Source organism: Haliotis rufescens, unplaced genomic scaffold, assembly GCF_023055435.1.
Source record: "Haliotis rufescens isolate VD_foot unplaced genomic scaffold, xgHalRufe1.0.p SCAF_1, whole genome shotgun sequence".
Classification (NCBI taxonomy): Eukaryota; Metazoa; Mollusca; class Gastropoda; order Lepetellida; family Haliotidae; genus Haliotis; species Haliotis rufescens.
In genome coordinates, this window is record NW_025963779.1 from 23,394,970 (window position 1) to 23,415,235 (window position 20,266).

A 20,266-nucleotide genomic window follows, 5' to 3' on the forward strand; every position below is an offset into this window, starting at 1 on the left:
TAGTATTGTTAGAATTATTAACAATGATAACTATTGTTTGATAATTCTTACGAAACTTCTACCTCTATTACATCTCTGCCAGAATATACTAGAGGGATCCAGTGGGATCTGCCTCTAGTAGCTCCCTGTGTAACTGACAGCAATCCTTATTCTGGAAACCATTATTTACTTATACTAATCCTACTGAGATATTTTCCTCTGAAATTCCCCTAGAGGACTTGAAAATCAGAAACTATGTCAATAATCAGTTAAATATGTAATATTATCACTACATGTACCGTTATATTCGCTGATTTTGACCATAATAAACCTGGATAAGTGACCTATAATACCATCGATTACATCACTTCTGTTTCTGACGTCACTTAGCTATACTCATGAGCATGTAGTCTCTTCCAGCAGCACTATTACCTTAAAAATATATTCATTTATATATGTCTCTTATTATAGCAATCTTATGAGAATAATTTTAGGTTAATGTGACCTACTACGAGGTGCTAGATTGTCACTACTACTACTACAGTAGATGCTGACTCCAGCACACACAGGAAAAAGAGGACGTCTTTTGAAATTCTGAATATTTTAGTTACAGGATTTATGGCAGATATGTAATAGAGGTAGAAGTTTTGTAAGAATTATCTCTGATATGAAAAGGTAACAAACAAAATTACAAACAAAAGTGGCAGGACATACTGGGAAATAAGGTTAAAAAATGTTTTAATTTGGATCAGAATCATGTGAGCACTGGAGACGAGCTGAGATAATTAATATCAATGGCAATATGAGTGTGGGAGAATGCATAAATGAGACGGGTTCTATACTGCTTTTAGCAATATTGCAAGGATTTATGGGGAACTATGAAATGTAATTCAAAGCAAAAAAATAAATCATATGTTCTTCTGAAAAGGTAGCTATAAACTTCATGTCATTTCACATTATTTATGTCAGACAAAACTCCGTGTTATATTGACAGATCTGTTAATCACTTGTTAAATGTTCCATGATGACAAAAAGTCAAACTTAACAATAAGAATACTCTCACTACCTCTTTGTTTGGCTGTACTCAATAATTTCAATGCAGAGAAACCAACCAACAGCTCATTTCCACTTTGACAACCAACAGATAGGTAGATAAAACACATAGAGAAGAAATTCCTTCAGCAGATGGGAAGCAACAGGCATGTCCTAAGCTTGTGGTGATTGACTGCCTTACAGGAACTAGTTATATACAGATTAACACTGTTTCTGCAATCTGTCACTGTCAAACTCCATGACAAAATGATGTGCTTTACTATTTGAGTTTAAGTAGCAAGGACAGCCTCATATAGACAAGTATTACTGTAGTCAGTGTCAAGACATCAGTGTCAGAATAACAACATTAACCTATTGAGGTCAGTGCCTTTGTCAAGATACAACATTCCCTTTTAGAGGTGTCAATGTAGACAGTATCAATCTCTAGACACAACAACGTTCCCATATAGAGGTGTCAATGTAGACAGTATCAGTCTCTGGACACAACAATATTCCTTAATAGAGGTGCCAATGTAGAAAGCATCAATCTCTGAACACAACAACGTATCCTTATAGAGGTGTCACTGTAGACATCATCAATCTCTGGACACAACAACGTTCCCTTAGAGAGGTGTCAATGTAGACAGTATCAGTCTCTGGACACAACAACATTCCTTAATAGAGGTGCCAATGTAGACAGTATCAATCTCTGGACACAACAACGTTCCCTTATAGAGTTGTCAGTGTAGACAGCATCAATCTCTAGACACAACAACGTTCCTTTATAGAGGTGTCAATGTTGACAGCATTAATCTCTAGACAAAAACAACGTTCCTTTATAGAGGTGTCAATGTAGACAGTATCAATCTCAAGACAAAACAACGTTCCTTTATAGAGGTGTCAATGTTGACAGCATCAATCTCTAGACAAAACAACGTTCCTTTATAGAGGTGTCAATGTTGACAGCATCAATCTCTAGACAAAACAACGTTCCTTTATAGAGGTGTCAGACAACAACATTCCCTCATAGAGATGTCAGTGTAGACAGTTTCTAGACACATCGATCACCTGTTGAGGAGTTATTACTGGCAGTGTAGACAGCATCAATCTCTGGACACAACAACGTTCCTTTACAGAGGTGTCAGTGTAGACAGTATCAATCTCTGAACACAACAACATTCCCTTACAGAGGTGTCAGTGTAGACAGTATCAGTCTCTAGACACAACAACGTTCCCTTATTGAGGTGTCAGTGTAGACAGCATCAGTCATTAGAAAGCAGGAAAATCACACCAGGTCAGAGCAACATGATCAGCTATCAGCCATTACCATGGCAACAACACACATTTTCATGATATATATGTATAACAAAAGTATGGTCTTATGTTATACACACAAAGAGATTACGAGAATTTAATTTTATCAATCAGGTTCCCTCTTGATAACGCATGTCCTCACATGGTAGACATAATGCTAGTGTGATATTTCGAATTAATGAATAAGAAGCAATTATATCCACAATCGTGACAAGTACATTGCTCTTTCACAAAGCAATACGGGTGATGACCATTTTTTTGGTGCCGGTTGTTTGCTGTATATATGCTGTGTTATAAAGCATATATACAGCAAACAGCAGGAATATGTCCGGCACATATGACCGTTTCCGGACCCCTGCCTGTATATATGTTTATAATGAAATACAGTTATAACAAACTAAAATTAGTGGTCGTTTTGAGTTTGTTATAACTGTAGTTTCGGGAAGGTGAACGGTTATTTCGGGTTTCACATATTGTTGCCATGAGGTGAATAACACCTGTGTCTTGAGTGTGATGAGCAAACATTCTAACCACTTACCTAACATATGTGGCATCTCCTTGGGCAAGTGACTTTGTTCGAAATGTGCCTCTGTTCACCCAGCAGTGAATGGGTACCCGGTAGGATGAGATGGCAATACGGTTGTTAACCTTCTAGCACCTAACAGGCAGCTTGGGTTGTATATTCCCCAGGGAGCTGAGAATGATTCTTGAGTGCACAGTTATCCAGTGACCAGAGTAATAATAGCGCAATATAAATAGCCTATTATATGTTACCCACTTCCTCTTTTGAAATATGGAGTATTCATAACAAGTTCATTGTAATATGGGTAACATCAACTAAGTCTTAGATACCCTATGCGTGGTGAATTCTATCTATCATTTTCACGTTTATTTGTCTCGTTAAAAACAAATGCACTAAAATTGTTGAAATGTAGTTATGCATATTGATACATTGATTCCTGAGTCATATGGTTTAAAACAAACAACCTGTTAACTTTATTTTGAAATGTCATTTGCCAAGAAATATGTTCACTGAATTATTTGATAAACAAGAAGTCACCCAAATCTCCTGCCATCTTTGCAAGCTCAACTGTAAATAAATTATCTTGGAATTCTGTGAAAATGATGGGCACCAATACAAAATAGAAACTATGAAAGGTCTGGCACCAGAAACAAACCCTACCCTCTTTTGAACTTGCTGCTTCAAGAAAGGCACAATTCAGCCAAATGTCCACAATATGTCTTCATATACATACAGGAACAAAATAGACCCACATTTTAAATGATTATCAGCACTATAAGGGGATGTGCATAGATGGTGAATTAATATACTGACCAACAACAAGGTGCCATTTTTCGCAAACTTGTTTGTTTGTTGTTTAATGCCGTACTCAGCAATATTTCAGGTATATGATGGCTGTCTGTAAATAATCGAGTCTGGACCAGACAATCCAGTGATTAACATCATGAGCATCGATCCACGCAATTGGGATACGATGACATGTATCAACCAAGTCCACGAGCCTGACCACCCGATCATATAAGTTGCCTCTTATGCAAGCATAGTCGCCTCTTATGGCAAGGTCTTCACGGGTCTTTTTCACAAATACCGAAAAATTCAGTGATAAGTTACTTGTGCTCCTGTCAAATTCACCCATGTCTGTGTCGAAACTTTATGGTTTCCGAGTGTTTAACACATGTTTGATCTTTGATCTTATCTACATTGCATTATGACCATTGACACTGATATTGCACGAGGTCTGAGTAGTAACCAGTATGCCACTTGTGACTAAAAAGGTGCGATATTATGCGGTTAAGAAACAGATTACTGCACTCCCGCCTGACATATACCATTTACCTTTTTAGTCGTGAGTGAATGTCATTTAACACCATGCAGATACTCGAGTCTCAGCCAGAGGTGAGGTGAAATGAGGTTTAACGTCGCGTCCAAGATTATTGCACTTATATAGCGACGTGCATGTACGTGTGTGTGTTTGTGTGGCTGCTTGAACTAGTCCGGACTGGTGCCGATTTATAGTGCTAGCTCACTGAGATACCATGCCGCAGTTTAACATGAATACCCCACTCAGACACAGTATACTGACTCCGAGCCGACCAGTCCTTGTTTCAGCCCCTTAATGCCGAGCGCCAGACAGGGTAACAACAAGTACCATCTTTTAACGTCTTTTGGTATGATGCGGGCAGGGATCGAACCCCGGACCTTCCGCTCTCCGGGCGGACGCTCTACCACTAGACCACGGAGGCGGTCGTCTCAGCCAGACAAATCAGCAGTTGGATCAGCAGCCTCCAACACCGTCAGGTACAATGACACGCTATCATTTCAGTCGCCAAGTAGAAAACCGATCCGAATTTGTCACTCTTAGCAAGCAGTAACACCAAGCAGAGTGATGGGAACCTGCTCTAACACATTATGTCACATGTCTCAGGAAATGAAAACATAATCATCACCTTTGTTGTGAATCTTTGATGTAAAACAAACACTTTGATGTATTCCTTGATATTTTTATGATTAAGTAGAACATTAATTCAAAACAATGTCATTTCTCACTCCTCTGTGACAGGAACAAGTTCGGAGTTAGTTCAAAGGTTGTGTCACAGTTGACATGATTCACGACTTCTTGGATGAATCAATTGACTATTTATCACGATCAGCTTTGTGATGTCAGTCACTGGATTGTCTGATCCAGACTCAGTTATTTACAGACCACAATTTGCTGAACTCAGTGTTAAACAACAAACAAATAATAATTTAAATTATCCTTGTGCATGAGGCCTGTATTGGTAAAGGTTGTTCTTTCCCTACGACCTATCACTTTTGCATGCATACTCTGACAGACATATTATGCCAACATTCTTGATTTATGTTTTAGATGTTTGTGTTCTTAATTTATCGCTAACCACACCAATCATAGTTCACTGACATGTCCTATACAAATTTCAACAAGCTCAACACACCCAACAGCATAAGAGATGTGAAACCCTTTCACTAGGCCTGGTTCCTGACCAAGCAATTAGCATTCGGTAATTACTTTAACTACACCTGATCCTAATAAAAATAGGTCCGAACGAATCAATGTTTCGTAAGCTTCACAAAGAGGTTAGGGCACATCAAAAGATTAATCTTGCAGTCTATGCCTATGCATCTATATTAAGACCATAACACTGCTGGTATTGCCCTTTTGTTTTATAAACAACGTCTTTGCATAATAAAGTGCAAATAAATGCCACAGGGCCCATCTCAATCAGAATTCAGACAACAAAACTAATGACAACCAACAATGTTATTCTACACCTTGTACGCCTTGAAAACTGCTTCTACACTACACAAGGCTTGTTTTCTTTCCCATATAAGATAAGTGTTGAAAAAGTGAGATTAAATACATCAATACTTCAGTTGAACTGATCGAGGTTATCCCACTATTTTGACACCGATGGACACCCATGTGGCACTCATCAATACTTCAGTTAAACCGATCGAGGTTATCCCACTATTTTGACACCGATGGACACCCATGTGGTACACATCAATACTTCAGTTAAACTGATCAAGGTTATCCCACTATTTTGACACCGATGGACACCCATGTGGTACACATCAATACTTCAGTTGAACTGATCGAGGTTATCCCACTATTTTGACACCGATGGACACCCATGTGGTTCACATCAATACTTCAGTTGAACTGATCGAGGTTAAACTGATCGCGGTTATCCCACTATTTTGACACCGATGGACACCAATGTGGTACACATCAATACTTCAGTTAAACTGATCGCGGTTATCCCGCTATTTTGACACCGATGGACACCCATGTGGCACACATCAATACTTCAGTTAAACTGATCGCGGTTAAATTGATCGCAGTTATCCCACTATTTTGACACTGATGGACACCCAGGAATGATGTAATGATTCTTACTAGGCGAGTCCTACCTGCTGAAAGATGTGTCTTGTCAATCCTACAAATTCTCAGCAAAGTATTTTGACTGATATTTGAACCTCATCAAAGACGTTAAAGAGTCTGGTGTCATGAATTGAAGACTATTGGGGTTGCAGGAGCTCTGGAAAAAAGTTTAGAAGAGAACCATGAAATATGAGCGCCATCTGATCCTGATGCAAGATGTGTAATCCTGCCTAATGAAAAATATAGACATAATTTGCATATCACAAAGTGTACAAACTTTAGGGAAGCAAGTAGTTTGTCTAAGCACTCTCTGAGTAATAATTACATCAAAGATAAACTTCAAAACGGGTTAAAGTGCAACAGGCCAGCAGACAAGAGCTTATTTCTTTCCTACGGTATTTAGCAAAACAATATTGGCTCCCAAATATCACACAGAACTGTTTTGTTTTTTCACGAATATGAGGTCACTAATAGTCACAGAATTATCACTGATAATGGGATAACTGTTGGAATTACTACAAAGGCTGTGTGCACATTTACAAGATCACTCAGTACAGAGCTTGCTTCTGCCAGTTAAACAATTATTCTTCACAGCCACTGTTCTCCTGCTCAACTCTTTACACATCTAGTAAGTGCCAGGATGACAAGACAATCCTGCTGACCCAAAGTAAACATTGTTACACAGGCTGAGAACATTGTGGCATCATGACAGCTAGTATACATCATGCATTGTCCCATCACAAGAGCATGCTACTGTTAAAAGAGGTCCATATCTCAACACAATGCAGTCAGATTGTACACCCCAGCAATGTAAGCAAATCCTTTCTTGCCATAGCAAGCACTCAGTCAGTCAGCACATGGTAGCAGGCCAGGCAATGCCAACAAACCATGTGCCAGGCATTTAAATACTTCCTGGATTATAAGACAACATACAAGCTGGGATATATACCTCGTATCACACAGGGGTTATCTACCTACACCGTGAAGTATGACAAGGCTGCTGTTTCTCACTGGTTCTATCTGAGAGCCTGGTCCATGCACAAATCTTCTTCGTTCTCACTTCAATATGTCATGCCTGCCTGACTGAGAGCTGGGTCAGCTATAAATAGATGGGGGCGGAGCTTAGCCCGGGCTGTAGTCCAGGAGTGGGGCTGGATCCAGCCAGGAAGGGGATAAGGTTACGTAATGTCAGGGTATCCAATCTGGGAGGGTAGGTTACACAGGCTGTCAGTAGTTGAGGGATGGGTAACACTTGGAGGAACAGTGTGGCTGGGCTTGTCACTGTGGCCTTGAAACTCCACACTGCTGGCTGGACCGCATATAAAGGAGGAAGTCTGTCTAACAAACTCCCTAGAATCATGTATCTCTTGCACAATAAACTGGGATTGAAACAAGGCTGTTATAATTGTTATTCTTCTCACTCTGAACATATATAAGTTCTTCCTTCATCTTCAAACTTTATCATATCATATTTCCCTTATTTTCACATTAAGATCATCTCAAATTTAACATTTACATTACATGCATTACAACATTTAATGTAGATATCCTCCAGCAATAAATGAATTTAAATATTTCATGATTAATGAATATTGTATTTACCTTAACTCGCTGAATATCTGAAATTTGTAGATAAGAGTGCAACATCGCAACTCTTTCACATCAGAATGAGCATAACATTAGATGCAATTTCTCTCCCACTCTATCTCACCAACTGCGAACGCACGTGTTCGACTTTCTTTATTTGGATGCATCATTGTCACAACAAACATATGAAACATATTGTTACAGAAGTTACAAACAACAAACACCATCACAACCCATTTCACTGTTTACACAGAGACCATATCGGTTTACAGTCGCTGGTTTACACAAATGATCAATTCTAGTTTCATTCCCACAATCCAAAGCACAAAGCTCACTTCTGAGTGTTTGAGTGACACCAGCCATAATGACGGTCAACAGTTGCGAATGGACTAGAAACGCCAGTGATTTGTCAGTGTAATGATCGATTGATACACAATCATCGAGATCCCACCATCTACCCTCATTCTAAACCTGCACCTCTCATGACAAGCATGGGTTACTGGGGACCTGTTCTGCAAGAAGCTTCAAACAGCTTCTTCACCTATCCTGGCACTCTCTAAAAGGGTCGGTGAGTGAGGCTTTCTGCCGGTTTTACCAATATTCCAGCAATATCACGATGGGGGGATACAAGGAACAGTCTTAAAATATGGTACCCATGTGAGGAATTGAACCTGGGTCTTCCGCGTGACAAACAAACACTTCAAACACTAGGCTACCCATTCTCCCCTATCTGAAACAAGTAGCACCTCTGACAGGCATTGTTCTGTTGCTTTTTGTTGACACAGTTATGCAAGCACAATTCTCCATACAAAACACAGTAATAATAGTACATGAGCTGCATGCTCAAAATACTGTAAGTGTTGGATCTGTCACATGAAGATGGAGGTTGTTATGCCACACAGCATGTGATTGTAAGATACTGTAAGTGTTCAATCTGTCACATCCAGATAGAGGTTGTAATGCCACACGTACAGCATGTGGTTGTCACTTTCAGGTGCCCATTGACCACTGCCACATGAAGATGGAGGTTGTTATGTCACACAGCATGTGATTGTAAGATACTGTCAGTGTTGGATCTGTCACATCCAGATAGAGGTTGTTATGCCACACGTACAGCATGTGGTTGTCACTTTCAGGTGCCACTGACCACTGCCATATTGATCGATTTGGTCGACTGTTGAACCAAACCTGGGACTACACATGATATGTCAATAATTACAGACATTGTCTGAAAACAGTCTAAATTTTTTTAGGTCATGTGATGTTTGACCTGTGTAATATTGACCGATTTCACTGCACATGACTGGCTGAGTGCTAATGGGGAAGGGAGTCTGGCTCTCAACTGTGTACATTATGCATAGATTGAAACAAAGCTGTTGTACATTCATTCTTCCCACTCTAAACAATTTGTTGTACGTCATGCTATATTTCCCAGACACCTTAATATTCTCTGTCTTATCATTTTTTACATGTGATACTTGACCTGGGTACAATTAACTGATAGGACCTGCCACTGTCCTTGACCTGTTTTACTCACTCCTGATAGAAAACATGAGAGATTTGCCAGCTGAGTGAGTGGGTCCTAATTATCGTGAATTAAAATTGAAGTGCTACTCTCACAGCAGACAATAACTCGACAAGGTCGTGTATCCCTCTTCACACAAGGGTAATTGTTCTTGAGTCACATGTTGTGAGGACATTGGGTTCCACACAGTTTCTGACAGTATTTCAATCATATCACAGTGTGCAGGCTTCATGTGAAAGGAAAGCCCAAAGTGAACCAGTTCAAACACATTAACCTCTTAAGAAGAACTCATGAACCAAGGGAGGTGGTCGGGTGGCTTAGTGGTTAAAGCGTTTGCTTGTCACGCCAAAGACCCGGGTTCAATTCCCGACATGGGTACAATGTGTGAAGCCCATTTCTGGTGTTCCCTGCTGTGATATTGCTGGAATATTGCTTAAAGCGATGTAAAACCATACCCACTCACTCCCTCACTCATGAACCACTAATCATAACATTTACGAATCTGGGATTCAAACCCACAGACCAGCATATCATGGCGGAGAAAATGCCAGATCTCGTAATACCAGAGGGGTGACACCACGAATTACCTTGGTCTATGGATTTGTAAGTCCTGGGAAGTAAAGATAGGGGTCTGAGGTAACTACTGTAGCAACAGCAAATAACATGCAAAGTACCGTATTCGACGTAATAAGCGCCCAGGGCGCTCTCAAAATTAAAAAATATGGGGCTCTTATTAGGATATTATTTTGATGGAAAAAACAGAGTTGAAAGATAAATTTCGTGGTTCATGCTGACAGCCTGAAATGTTTATATACGACAGATATATATTTCCATAATTTAATTGCCCATAATTAAGGGTGCATATTACATATGAGTGCGTATTATACAGGAATAAATAAATCTTGTGTACATTGATCAATCGGAAGGGGTGCTAATTGGTATTGTTCACTAGTCAATATGTTAGCAATTATCGCCATGGGCGCTTATTAGAGCGGGGCGCTTATTATGTCGAATACGGTATGTATGATGCCTTATGGTAATGCATATGGGGATTCCGAAGTTGGAATCTCTACATGGTGATAGGTGAAGAAATCTTATATAGATTGTCCAAACATTGATTACATTTCTTATCAGTAAAGAGATATCAGATATAAATTGGGTACATGATTTACCTTTACTAGTTTCAATCATTTCAACAGTAAAGACTCGCAGTGAATATTATTTGTGTCCATTCTTAATCTGTATGTCTACAGGATGCAATATATAAACTATATATAAATAAATGTTACTACAATGATGATGATGATGGACATTTGCATCGCACCACATTCATGAATGCATGATCATAGATGGATACAACATTGCTTGCATGATATATGTATTGATAAATATATTGATAATTCATAGACATGTTTCATCAATATCTTACCAAACAATACAATACATTATGATACTCAAACATGAAAACATGGCTCTCCTATGATTATTCAAGCTCACATAAATTTGCAATTTGAAGTTTACATAACGTACAGCAATTTCATGGTGCAAGCCACTTCTCACAACCATAGAATAATGTGAATATTATACATTTTTCATGAGGTTGTATTCTAAAAATTAACATGTCTAGGTCACCTTCACAGACCAGAGGAGGTGAGGTGAAATGGGGTTAAATGTCACGTTTAACATTACTGAATGGACTAATGCTGGTTTTATAGTGCTAGCTCACTGAGATGCCATGCATCAGTATTAACATGAATACCCCATTAGGTCACAGTATACTGCCTCCAAGCCGACCGGTCCTTGTGGTTTTTTCCCCTTAATGTCAAGCGCCTGGCAGTGTAACAACAAGTACCATCTTTTAAGATCTTTTGGTATGCCTTCCACTCACCTGGCAGATGCCCTAGATCACTAAACCACCCTGGTGGTCACAACCCTGAACACTCGGGGACCAGTACACCCTTCTTCTTGATTTTCATTCTTTTAGATATAAAGAAACCAGTATCCTTTGTTTCCAATACCATCTTCCATTATGGAACTCTTCATTACAACAGGGACATCACGAGGCTCTTGCCCACCCCCACAAAAACATGAGTGGACTATTTAAATGGGCTTCTTCAGGTGAGAAGAATGTCTGTCTCAACCGTTCGTCCATGTGTGATCATGATATAGGCATGTACTGAGAGATAAAAAGAAAACGGCATTACAACGATGGGGCACATTAGAATTAGAGTCCTATAAAGCCATAAGAAGAGATAGGTACTTGGGCCGCTTTATATCTACATAAAAAATGATTAAATGAGAAATTAATACACACAAAAAGCTTTAATAGTTTTTGAAAAAATTGTCCCCTTTTAGTAGCAGATGGACGGACGGAAGAACGGATGGAAAGATGCACAGATGGACGGACGGACGGACGTACAGACGGATGGACAAATGCAGTCGAACTCCGTTCTTATATCACGCGCCCCATTTCATGGCGGGGAATAACATTTATCATATAACGAGTAGGTTTCTCGGCAGGATAAAGCAAACATTGCCATCATTATCAAAAGAATAGTCCAATATACTGAAAATCAATGTCGAACTGTGACAAAGCTTAGGCATTTTACAAGTTTTGGCAACTTTGGAGACATAAATTGCGAGAAATTTAGTGAGGACACTAGTAGCCTAGCAGGATCATTTTCCATACCTGTGTTTGTAGACCTCTGTGGCTTTGAAACCTTTCCCCAATTAAAACAGCTGGATTTGATCGAAATAGGTCGCTGAGGCTCGCTAAATACAATGTTTATTCCTAACACAAGATATTTACCATCCCAAAACACACTCGCATGATAACCTCTATGGATCAAGGGCCATAACTCTGTAAAAAAATTTTTAAAAATGAGAGTAATTTTCGAACTCAGTTTTGACAAGTACACTGTGAGTGAGTGAGTGAGTGAGTTGGGTTTAACGCCGCTTTTAACAGTATTACAGTTATATCACGGCGTATCAGCTTAATGTGGGAGGAAAGCCCGAAGTGATGCAGGTCTCAGACGTTTACCACTTCGGTGAAACCCACGAGCATGGGTATGGTGCTGACAAACCTAGAAACATAATCGGGGCGAACCGGGATTCCAACCCACAATCATAGGTTTCTGGCGTGCCCAAGGGACGCAACTCTGCACAGCGAATCGCGGCGCCTTAGACGACTGGACCACCCGTGCCCCCCCAAGTACACTGTGATGAAGTACACTTTTTGAGTTACGTTAATGGGCTGATATCATGGCGCTGGTCAAATATCCTCCCCAGTGATCTCAGGTATCCTTGTTAAAATTGTTCTTTCATTACTGTCAAGCAAGATGGCACAGCCACATTAATTATCGGTGAAATAGTTTCCTTAAACTTGTTGGATAATTGAATGTTATAACCTTGGAAGAAATATGGCAATATGATGTCAACCATCTCTCATGCCGCCAGGTTTTCTTAAACATAATTAAACCATTGTGTCTGTACCAAAGCAGCTACAAAGTTGTCCAAGCAGGTGTTGGTTTCCTAGGAATTATGGCTGTCTATGGACAAAGGCATGAGCAGCCCTTGAAGAGTTACATAACACATGTACATACACCTGTTGCTCAGTGAAGGGCATTTAGCAACATCTAGCAGTCAAACAGAATGACCGCAGTTGTTAATCCCACGGCAATTCCTTATCACGGCTGTCGATTCATGCCGATTTATGGCATGATGTAGCACAACCAACTTGATAAGCACACTATTTCATGGCTTGCAGTGTCTGCAGTCTGCCAACATTAGTGGTGGAAACAACGTTACAAATTCTACGAAAACACGACAACTCACGTTAACCAGAGACACAGAAAGTTGGATATGTTTACATGTGTTAGCTCGGCCCTACAATGCACTTGTGGAATGTTTGGCGGCATGTGATTTAACTGAATCAACCTATTATAAAAACGCAAATATGAACCCTTCTTGTTACTGCATGTGGCTATGAATAATCATACAATGAATGAATGATGAACTACCAATTTTAGTCCCGAAAAAAGAAGGGTGCACATTCAGCCAATCAAATGCCTAGAATAACTGAAACCTGATATGTTAACCCCATTAGGAAACTCTCATGGAATCCATCCAATGAAATGCCCAGTGAAATGATTAGTGTAAAATGTACATCTCCATACAATAGAATCACCAGACAAGGTGCTTTTTTTCATCTGTGATCAGTTACAAAGAGAGTTATCATATTTCCATGTCAGAATGATGAGATCTGATTGGTTCACATGATTTTGTTAAAATACTATATATCCTGCCTTGGAGGAAAATAAATTTCACAGTGGGAGAATATATCCCTTATACTCCGCCACAAGCGAGACAGGCTGCACATGGATTTCTCAGGGGCAGATTCAGCGAGTGGTATAATACCTAACGCAGGACACATAAAATTCAATGTAGCCCTCGTGATCCTCCTACAACTTATATTATGTCCCCATGCTGATAATCAGATACAAAAGGTACTTACAAATCTGTCAACCTGTCATTATGGGGATATACACGCATGGTAATAACACTAATGTTTATTGGCAAATATAAGATAGCTACATGATGAATCGCAAAGAACAATGAAGAACAAGGTGTGGTTTATTTCACGATAAAACATTGTTCCATCATGAGATATCTGGAGATTCAAACATGCGCTTGCAACATGATTACGTCGTATAATGGCCGATGTTATTTTTGAGAGGGGAGTGTCTCATGAGTTGTTCCCCATAGATGTAGCTGGGCTACACAAATAAACGCGATTGCGATCAATCGCATCCAAAAGTGGGAGAGAATATGACAGTTGTCATTGGGAGAAAAGGTACAGGTAATTTACATAAGAATTATGAGAATATGCTGGAAATACCCACCTGTGCATAAAATGGACTTTTCCGGCATTGCTGAGGTCGGATTCTATTGAGGGAGTCCTCATTAATTAAATTTAGGTAAATATTTTTAAAGCTTGTACATTTTATCAAAGCGACTGTACATGATGTTGATACCATACATAAGAAATAAATAAACTGTGATTCCTTGGCTGTTGTTTTGGTAACAGTACAGTAGTTCTTTCTGAAAACAGTTATAGTGCTTTACCGGGGACAGGCTGTGCCTCGGTGGTGCCACAACCTCCTCTGTTGGGATATTGACCGATACCCTGGAAAGTGTGGGAATAACTATTTCATGAACCAAACAATCAGTGACCACTACAGCTAACAGCTAAAGAAGCATCATGACCTAACATTTGAACCCTTGGATCTGCATTATCTGTGAGACACTCACACCCCACCTGTTCAAAGGAAATGCATTATTCTATTTCATGTGGAACACCTACTGTCCAAAAACTTGGTGTTTACAATGTTTTTCATCACGACATGGATCAAAGCATTTAAACTTTACATCAGGTGACAGTGGACCTCACAAATGCCAAGTGCAGCAACTTTGAAAGAAAGTCCCATACCAGTGTCCCTCACAAATGCCAAGTGCAGCAACTTTGAAAGAAAGTCCCATACCAGTGGCCCTCGCAAATGCCAAGTGAAGCAACTTTGAAAGAAAGTCCCATACCAGTGGCCATCACAAATGCCAAGTGGAGCAACTTTGAAAGAAAGTCCCATGCCAAAGTCCATAGCCAGCCACCTCAACAACAAAGTTATAACATCAGTTCCAGTTCGGGGAATAACAAGGCCAATGCAGTACAACTTTGTAACAGAAAGTCCTATATCCATAGGTACATTATTAACAAAGTTATAAGCACTTCTGGTTCAATGACCTTGACCTTCCATAGCATTCAATCAGAAAATACAGTCGAGATTTCTACCTCAATGCTTTGCAATAAATACCTTCACAATGATACCTTGTTCTCGGGGCCATAATCTATGAGGGGACGGAAGGTGGCATGCAATATGATTGAGGTGTCTTGTCTTGTTAATTTCCAATGTAAACAGACATGCAAGTGTAAAGTATTTATCTTTTGTAAAGCAATCTTGCACCTAAATGCCTCCTGTAGGTGATGGTTATTGCATCCCAACTGGAACTGATGCTGCAATACAGCGCTCTACAATAAACATGACTGCGACTGACAGGACTGCTCTTCTCTCCAAGGACAAGTGGAGGTCAGGCTATCACAGAGTGTCAGCTTAATGTGGGAGGAAAGCCTGGAGTGATGCAGATCTCAACATGCTCAAGTCAGTACAGAAAAAAATTAGATCCAAATCCACTGAAACAGTACACATATTATGCTTTAAGACATAAATATGCAGATGATTTAATATGAAATAAGATTCACGCTGTCAGCTTTGGAAGCTGCTGAAGAGTTAACCGAGGGCCGCATGGGTGAGGCAAATATAATACACCTGAAAATGTCTGATAGTGCACAAATCATATATAAATAACACAGCATTGTTCTTGATCTCAGCTTGACTTTATAAAAATATCACACTTACGACCAGAATAAGTTAGGGACCAGTTCAAACCAAGAATTCCTATGGGTGACATGCTTTTTTTCGCTTTCTTTTGTTTGTTGTTTAACATCGCACTCAGCAATATTCCAGCTATATGACGGCGGTCTGTAAATAATCGAGTCTGGACCAGATTATCCAGTGACTGACATCATGAGCATCGATCCACACAATTGGGATACGATGGCATACATCAACCAAGTCAGTGAGTCTGACCACTCTATTAGTGAGTGAGTGAGTGAGTGAGTGAGTGAGTGAGTGAGTGAGTGAGTGAGTGAGTGAGTGAGTGAGTGAGTGAGCGAGCAAGTACTGACCTCTATCTGACAGGTGCTTGATGAATCGGGGCTTCATACACTTGAACTATGATGTGGAAGCACGTTTCACCACAATTCAACGTCACTTGTCCATCACCTGCCAACAGAACATACAGTATTATTCCCTAATACACTCATCCAGGACACAGGCGGACATGACATCTGACTCATGGGAAAGTCAGGAAATAATTTATTATGATGTCACTTATTTGCATTGCAGATGCAAAACAACACTATTTGGTGAAAATACCATTATGCATGTTTCTTAAAGGGACATAATCTGATGAATGGGTCCATTTCACTAGCCTAATCACTGAAAACATACATTCACAAATGACACCCTGTGATAGGAGCTGCTTGTGGCAATAGTACTTTCAGCACAAAGCAATCTTAGCGCTAAGATGATCGTAAGTCCCATACCTTAAGATAGCCTTACGACAGTCGTAGGACTTAGGTTGTTTTGTACAATGACACCCAGTACCTCTGCAATAGTGCTATTGCCTGAGTCTATCTGTCAAGGTCTGAGAATATTGTTCTAAGACTGAGACAGAATACTTGGCTGACCCCATGCCCCCCATTTTATGTTATATTTTTAAAGCCCCTTTGTTGTTAAACGTTGCACTCAGTAATATAACAGCTATATGACTACAGCTTGTAAATAACCAGATAATGCAGTGATTGATATTGTGAATAACGAACCACGCTGTCAGGGTACAAAGACACGCCATCAACCAGGTCACCGATCCTGACCACCCAATCCACTATTTTGCCTCTTGTGACCAACAAACATGGATTGGGATCTATTATAATTCAAAATCCCCACGGGACTACTCACAAAGAAAATTAGGAAAGAACAGAAATCTTCAATGTCTTTCAGTCAGTGATAAATGACTGGGCGTAACTGAGAAAACCCATTCACTACAGAAGCAGGGCAAGGAAGCCCACACTGGGAATCATAGCCTGTTCTGAGGACCAGTGCTCCTCCTTGTGGCTGAAAGCATAATGCCAATTAGACCCCTAGGCACATGGAAGTACCAGGACTGGCGGTGACACCTGCCGTCAGTAGTTCTCAGCTGTCCTGCCTGTCTGTATATACTACACTGATAATATTTCTCTGTGCTACCATAGCAACTGACATTGCCTCATAACTGCAAAAAGGTTAATGCATTAAAAGCATGTTTGTAACTGTTTAAGACCACTCGTTGCTGCTGGACGGACATTTATTACATCACGTACTAATAAAGTAGTGCCTTCTCCCACACAAGGGAAATGGGTTCATCAAGCGTGTCTGGACTTGCAGGTTTCCAGGCCAACGAAACATCCAGTATTTGGGGAGTGGTTTTCAGAGTGGGTTCGGTATTCATTGCAATTTCATTTGCGGTTATAATGAAGGCTTGGTGAAAATTTGAGTATTAATGTTTTGTTTGTTGTTAAAAACCACACCCAGCAATATTCCAGCTATATGACGGTGGTCTGTATAAATAATCGAGTCTGGACCAGACAATCCTGGGGAAGCAACAGTAGTGGTGACTATAGTTTTATAAACATTTGCAATGTTCATAATCTTATTTCTGAAGGAAAATGCCAGTATAGTAAAATAGTGAGCAAGTTTGGTTGAACGTCTCTTTGAAGATGTTGAATAGTACATCTCGTATATATCACATCATTAATAGCGTGTCAGATTGATTGGAGGGGGTGGGAACCGTTAATCAAGTATATTTTATTTTCATATTGACACTTTTCTGAGAATTCTTATCCTTTCGCAAGTCTTGAACATGCTGACACATGGCGATGTTCTAATGTAATTTACTATTTAATTTCTTGTTATTTATATAAAGGATCTTGACTAAGGAGGCTCTAAACCTAAGATTTTCTCTTCCCATTCATGATCAATCATCAGTTGATCATCAATTATTTTTTAAAACAGTGATCAATCAACCAATTCCCAACACTACATTTTTGCAATCCTTGCCAACAACATGAACAAGCACGATCAATAAATATAGCCATTATAAAGTTTTAGTCCATGCTTACTGGGGCTAGTTCATGCTTATCAGGGCTAGTTCATGCTTATCGGGGCAAGTTCATACTTATCAGGGCTAGTTCATGCTTATCAGGGCTAGTTCATACTTATTGGGGCTAGTTCATACTTATCAGGGCTAGTTCAATCCTTATCAGGGCAAGTTCATACTTATCGGGGCAAGTTCATGCTTATCAGGGCTAGTTCATACTTATCGGGGCTAGTTCATACTTATCGGGGCTAGTTCAATCCTTATCAGGGCTAGTTCATACTTATCGGGGCAAGTTCATGCTTATAGGGGCAAGTTCATAATTATCTGGGCTAGTTCATGCTTATCAGGGCTAGTTCATACTTATCAGGGCTAGTTCAATCCTTATAAGGGCAAGTTCATACTTATCGGGGCAAGTTCATGCTTATAGGGGCTAGTTCATGCTTATCAGGGCTAGTTCATACTTATCGGGGCAAGTTCATACTTATCAGGGCTAGTTCATACTTATCGGGGCTAGTTCATACTTATCAGGGCTAGTTCATACTTATCGGGGCTACTTCATACTTATCGGGGCAAGTTCATGCTTATCGGGGCAAGTTCATGCTTATAGGGGCTAGTTCATGCTTATAGGGGCTAGTTCATACTTATCGGGGCTAGTTCATGCTTATCGGGGCAAGTTCATGCTTATCGGGGCTAGTTCATGCTTATCGGGGCAAGTTCATGCTTATAGGGGCTAGTTCATGCTTATAGGGGCAAGTTCATACTTATCGGGGCAAGTTCATGCTTATAGGGGCTAGTTCATGCTTATAGGGGCAAGTTCATACTTATCGGGGCTAGTTCATGCTTATCAGGGCTAGTTCATACTTATCGGGGCTACTTCATACTTATCGGGGCAAGTTCATGCTTATCGGGGCAAGTTCATACTTATCGGGGCAAGTTCATGCTTATCAGGGCTAGTTCATACTTATCGGGGCTAGTTCATACTTATCGGGGCTAGTTCAATCCTTATCAGGGCTAGTTCATACTTATCGGGGCAAGTTCATGCTTATAGGGGCAAGTTCATAATTATCTGGGCTAGTTCATGCTTATCAGGGCTAGTTCATACTTATCAGGGCTAGTTCAATCCTTATAAGGGCAAGTTCATACTTATCGGGGCAAGTTCATGCTTATAGGGGCTAGTTCATGCTTATCAGGGCTAGTTCATACTTATCGGGGCAAGTTCATACTTATCAGGGCTAGTTCATACTTATCGGGGCTAGTTCATACTTATCGGGGCTAGTTCATACTTATCGGGGCTACTTCATACTTATTGGGGCTAGTTCATACTTATCGGGGCAAGTTCATACTTATCGGGGCTAGTTCATACTTATCGGGACAAGTTCATACTTATCTGGGCAAGTTCATACTTATCGGGGCTAGTTCATGAGTGCTTATAGGGGCTAGTTCATGCTTATAGGGGCTAGTTCATACTTATCAGGGCTAGTTCATGCTTATCAGGGCTAGTTCATACTTATCAGGGTTAGTTCATACTTATCAGGGCTAGTTCATGCATGCTTATTGGGGCTAGTTAAGTCACTAGATTGCAGTATTTGGGTCCTGAACAATGCAAGGAACATTTACCGTATTAAAATCATTTCAACCATTCTCACTTTATTACATATAGTTGAAGCAAAAGCACGGGATGGGATTGCTATACGGCAGGAATGAATTACACATGGTTCACTGTAGCCATTACACCAGCATTTTGCACCAATAACATTTCCCGATCGTCAAAAGATGTAAACACAATCTCATTAAAATCAGGTCTTAGTTCTCGCTATCACAAAACAAAGATCTGAGGACATCCCATTACGGGTCACATCAGACCGACCTAGCGCGAATTTTGACCGACCAATGGAAGGACTGACAAGAAGTCGACATTAGCCAATCAGAAGGCAGCTTTCTCGTGCTTTACAGCACTAAATTCAAATTGGCGTTTAAGCTTCGAAACATATTTTGATGAATTCTCAATTAAAAATTTGAAACCTGAACAAAAGAACATTCTGGAATGGCAAATATATGGTCTAGATTGTATGGATTGAGTCGTTAAACCCGT

General features: G+C 40.0%; 1 protein-coding gene across 9 annotated transcripts in view; it reads right to left on the minus strand.

The window, feature by feature from the left end:
* LOC124131631 (protein kinase C-binding protein 1-like) overlaps positions 1-20,266 on the minus strand; it is a 67,854-nt gene that overhangs the window by 41,067 nt on the left and 6,521 nt on the right. For 3 of the 9 annotated variants that reach the window (XM_046495031.2, XM_046495026.2, XM_046495027.2), the window contains exon 2: positions 16,163-16,259. The gene's annotated coding sequence lies outside the window, so the exon portion shown is untranslated. Of the gene's footprint in view, positions 1-6,280; positions 6,409-7,200; positions 7,350-16,162; positions 16,260-20,266 lie in introns of those variants that run through there. The other 6 variants (XM_046495033.2, XM_046495029.2, XM_046495034.2 and 3 more) reach the window with 3 other exon arrangements.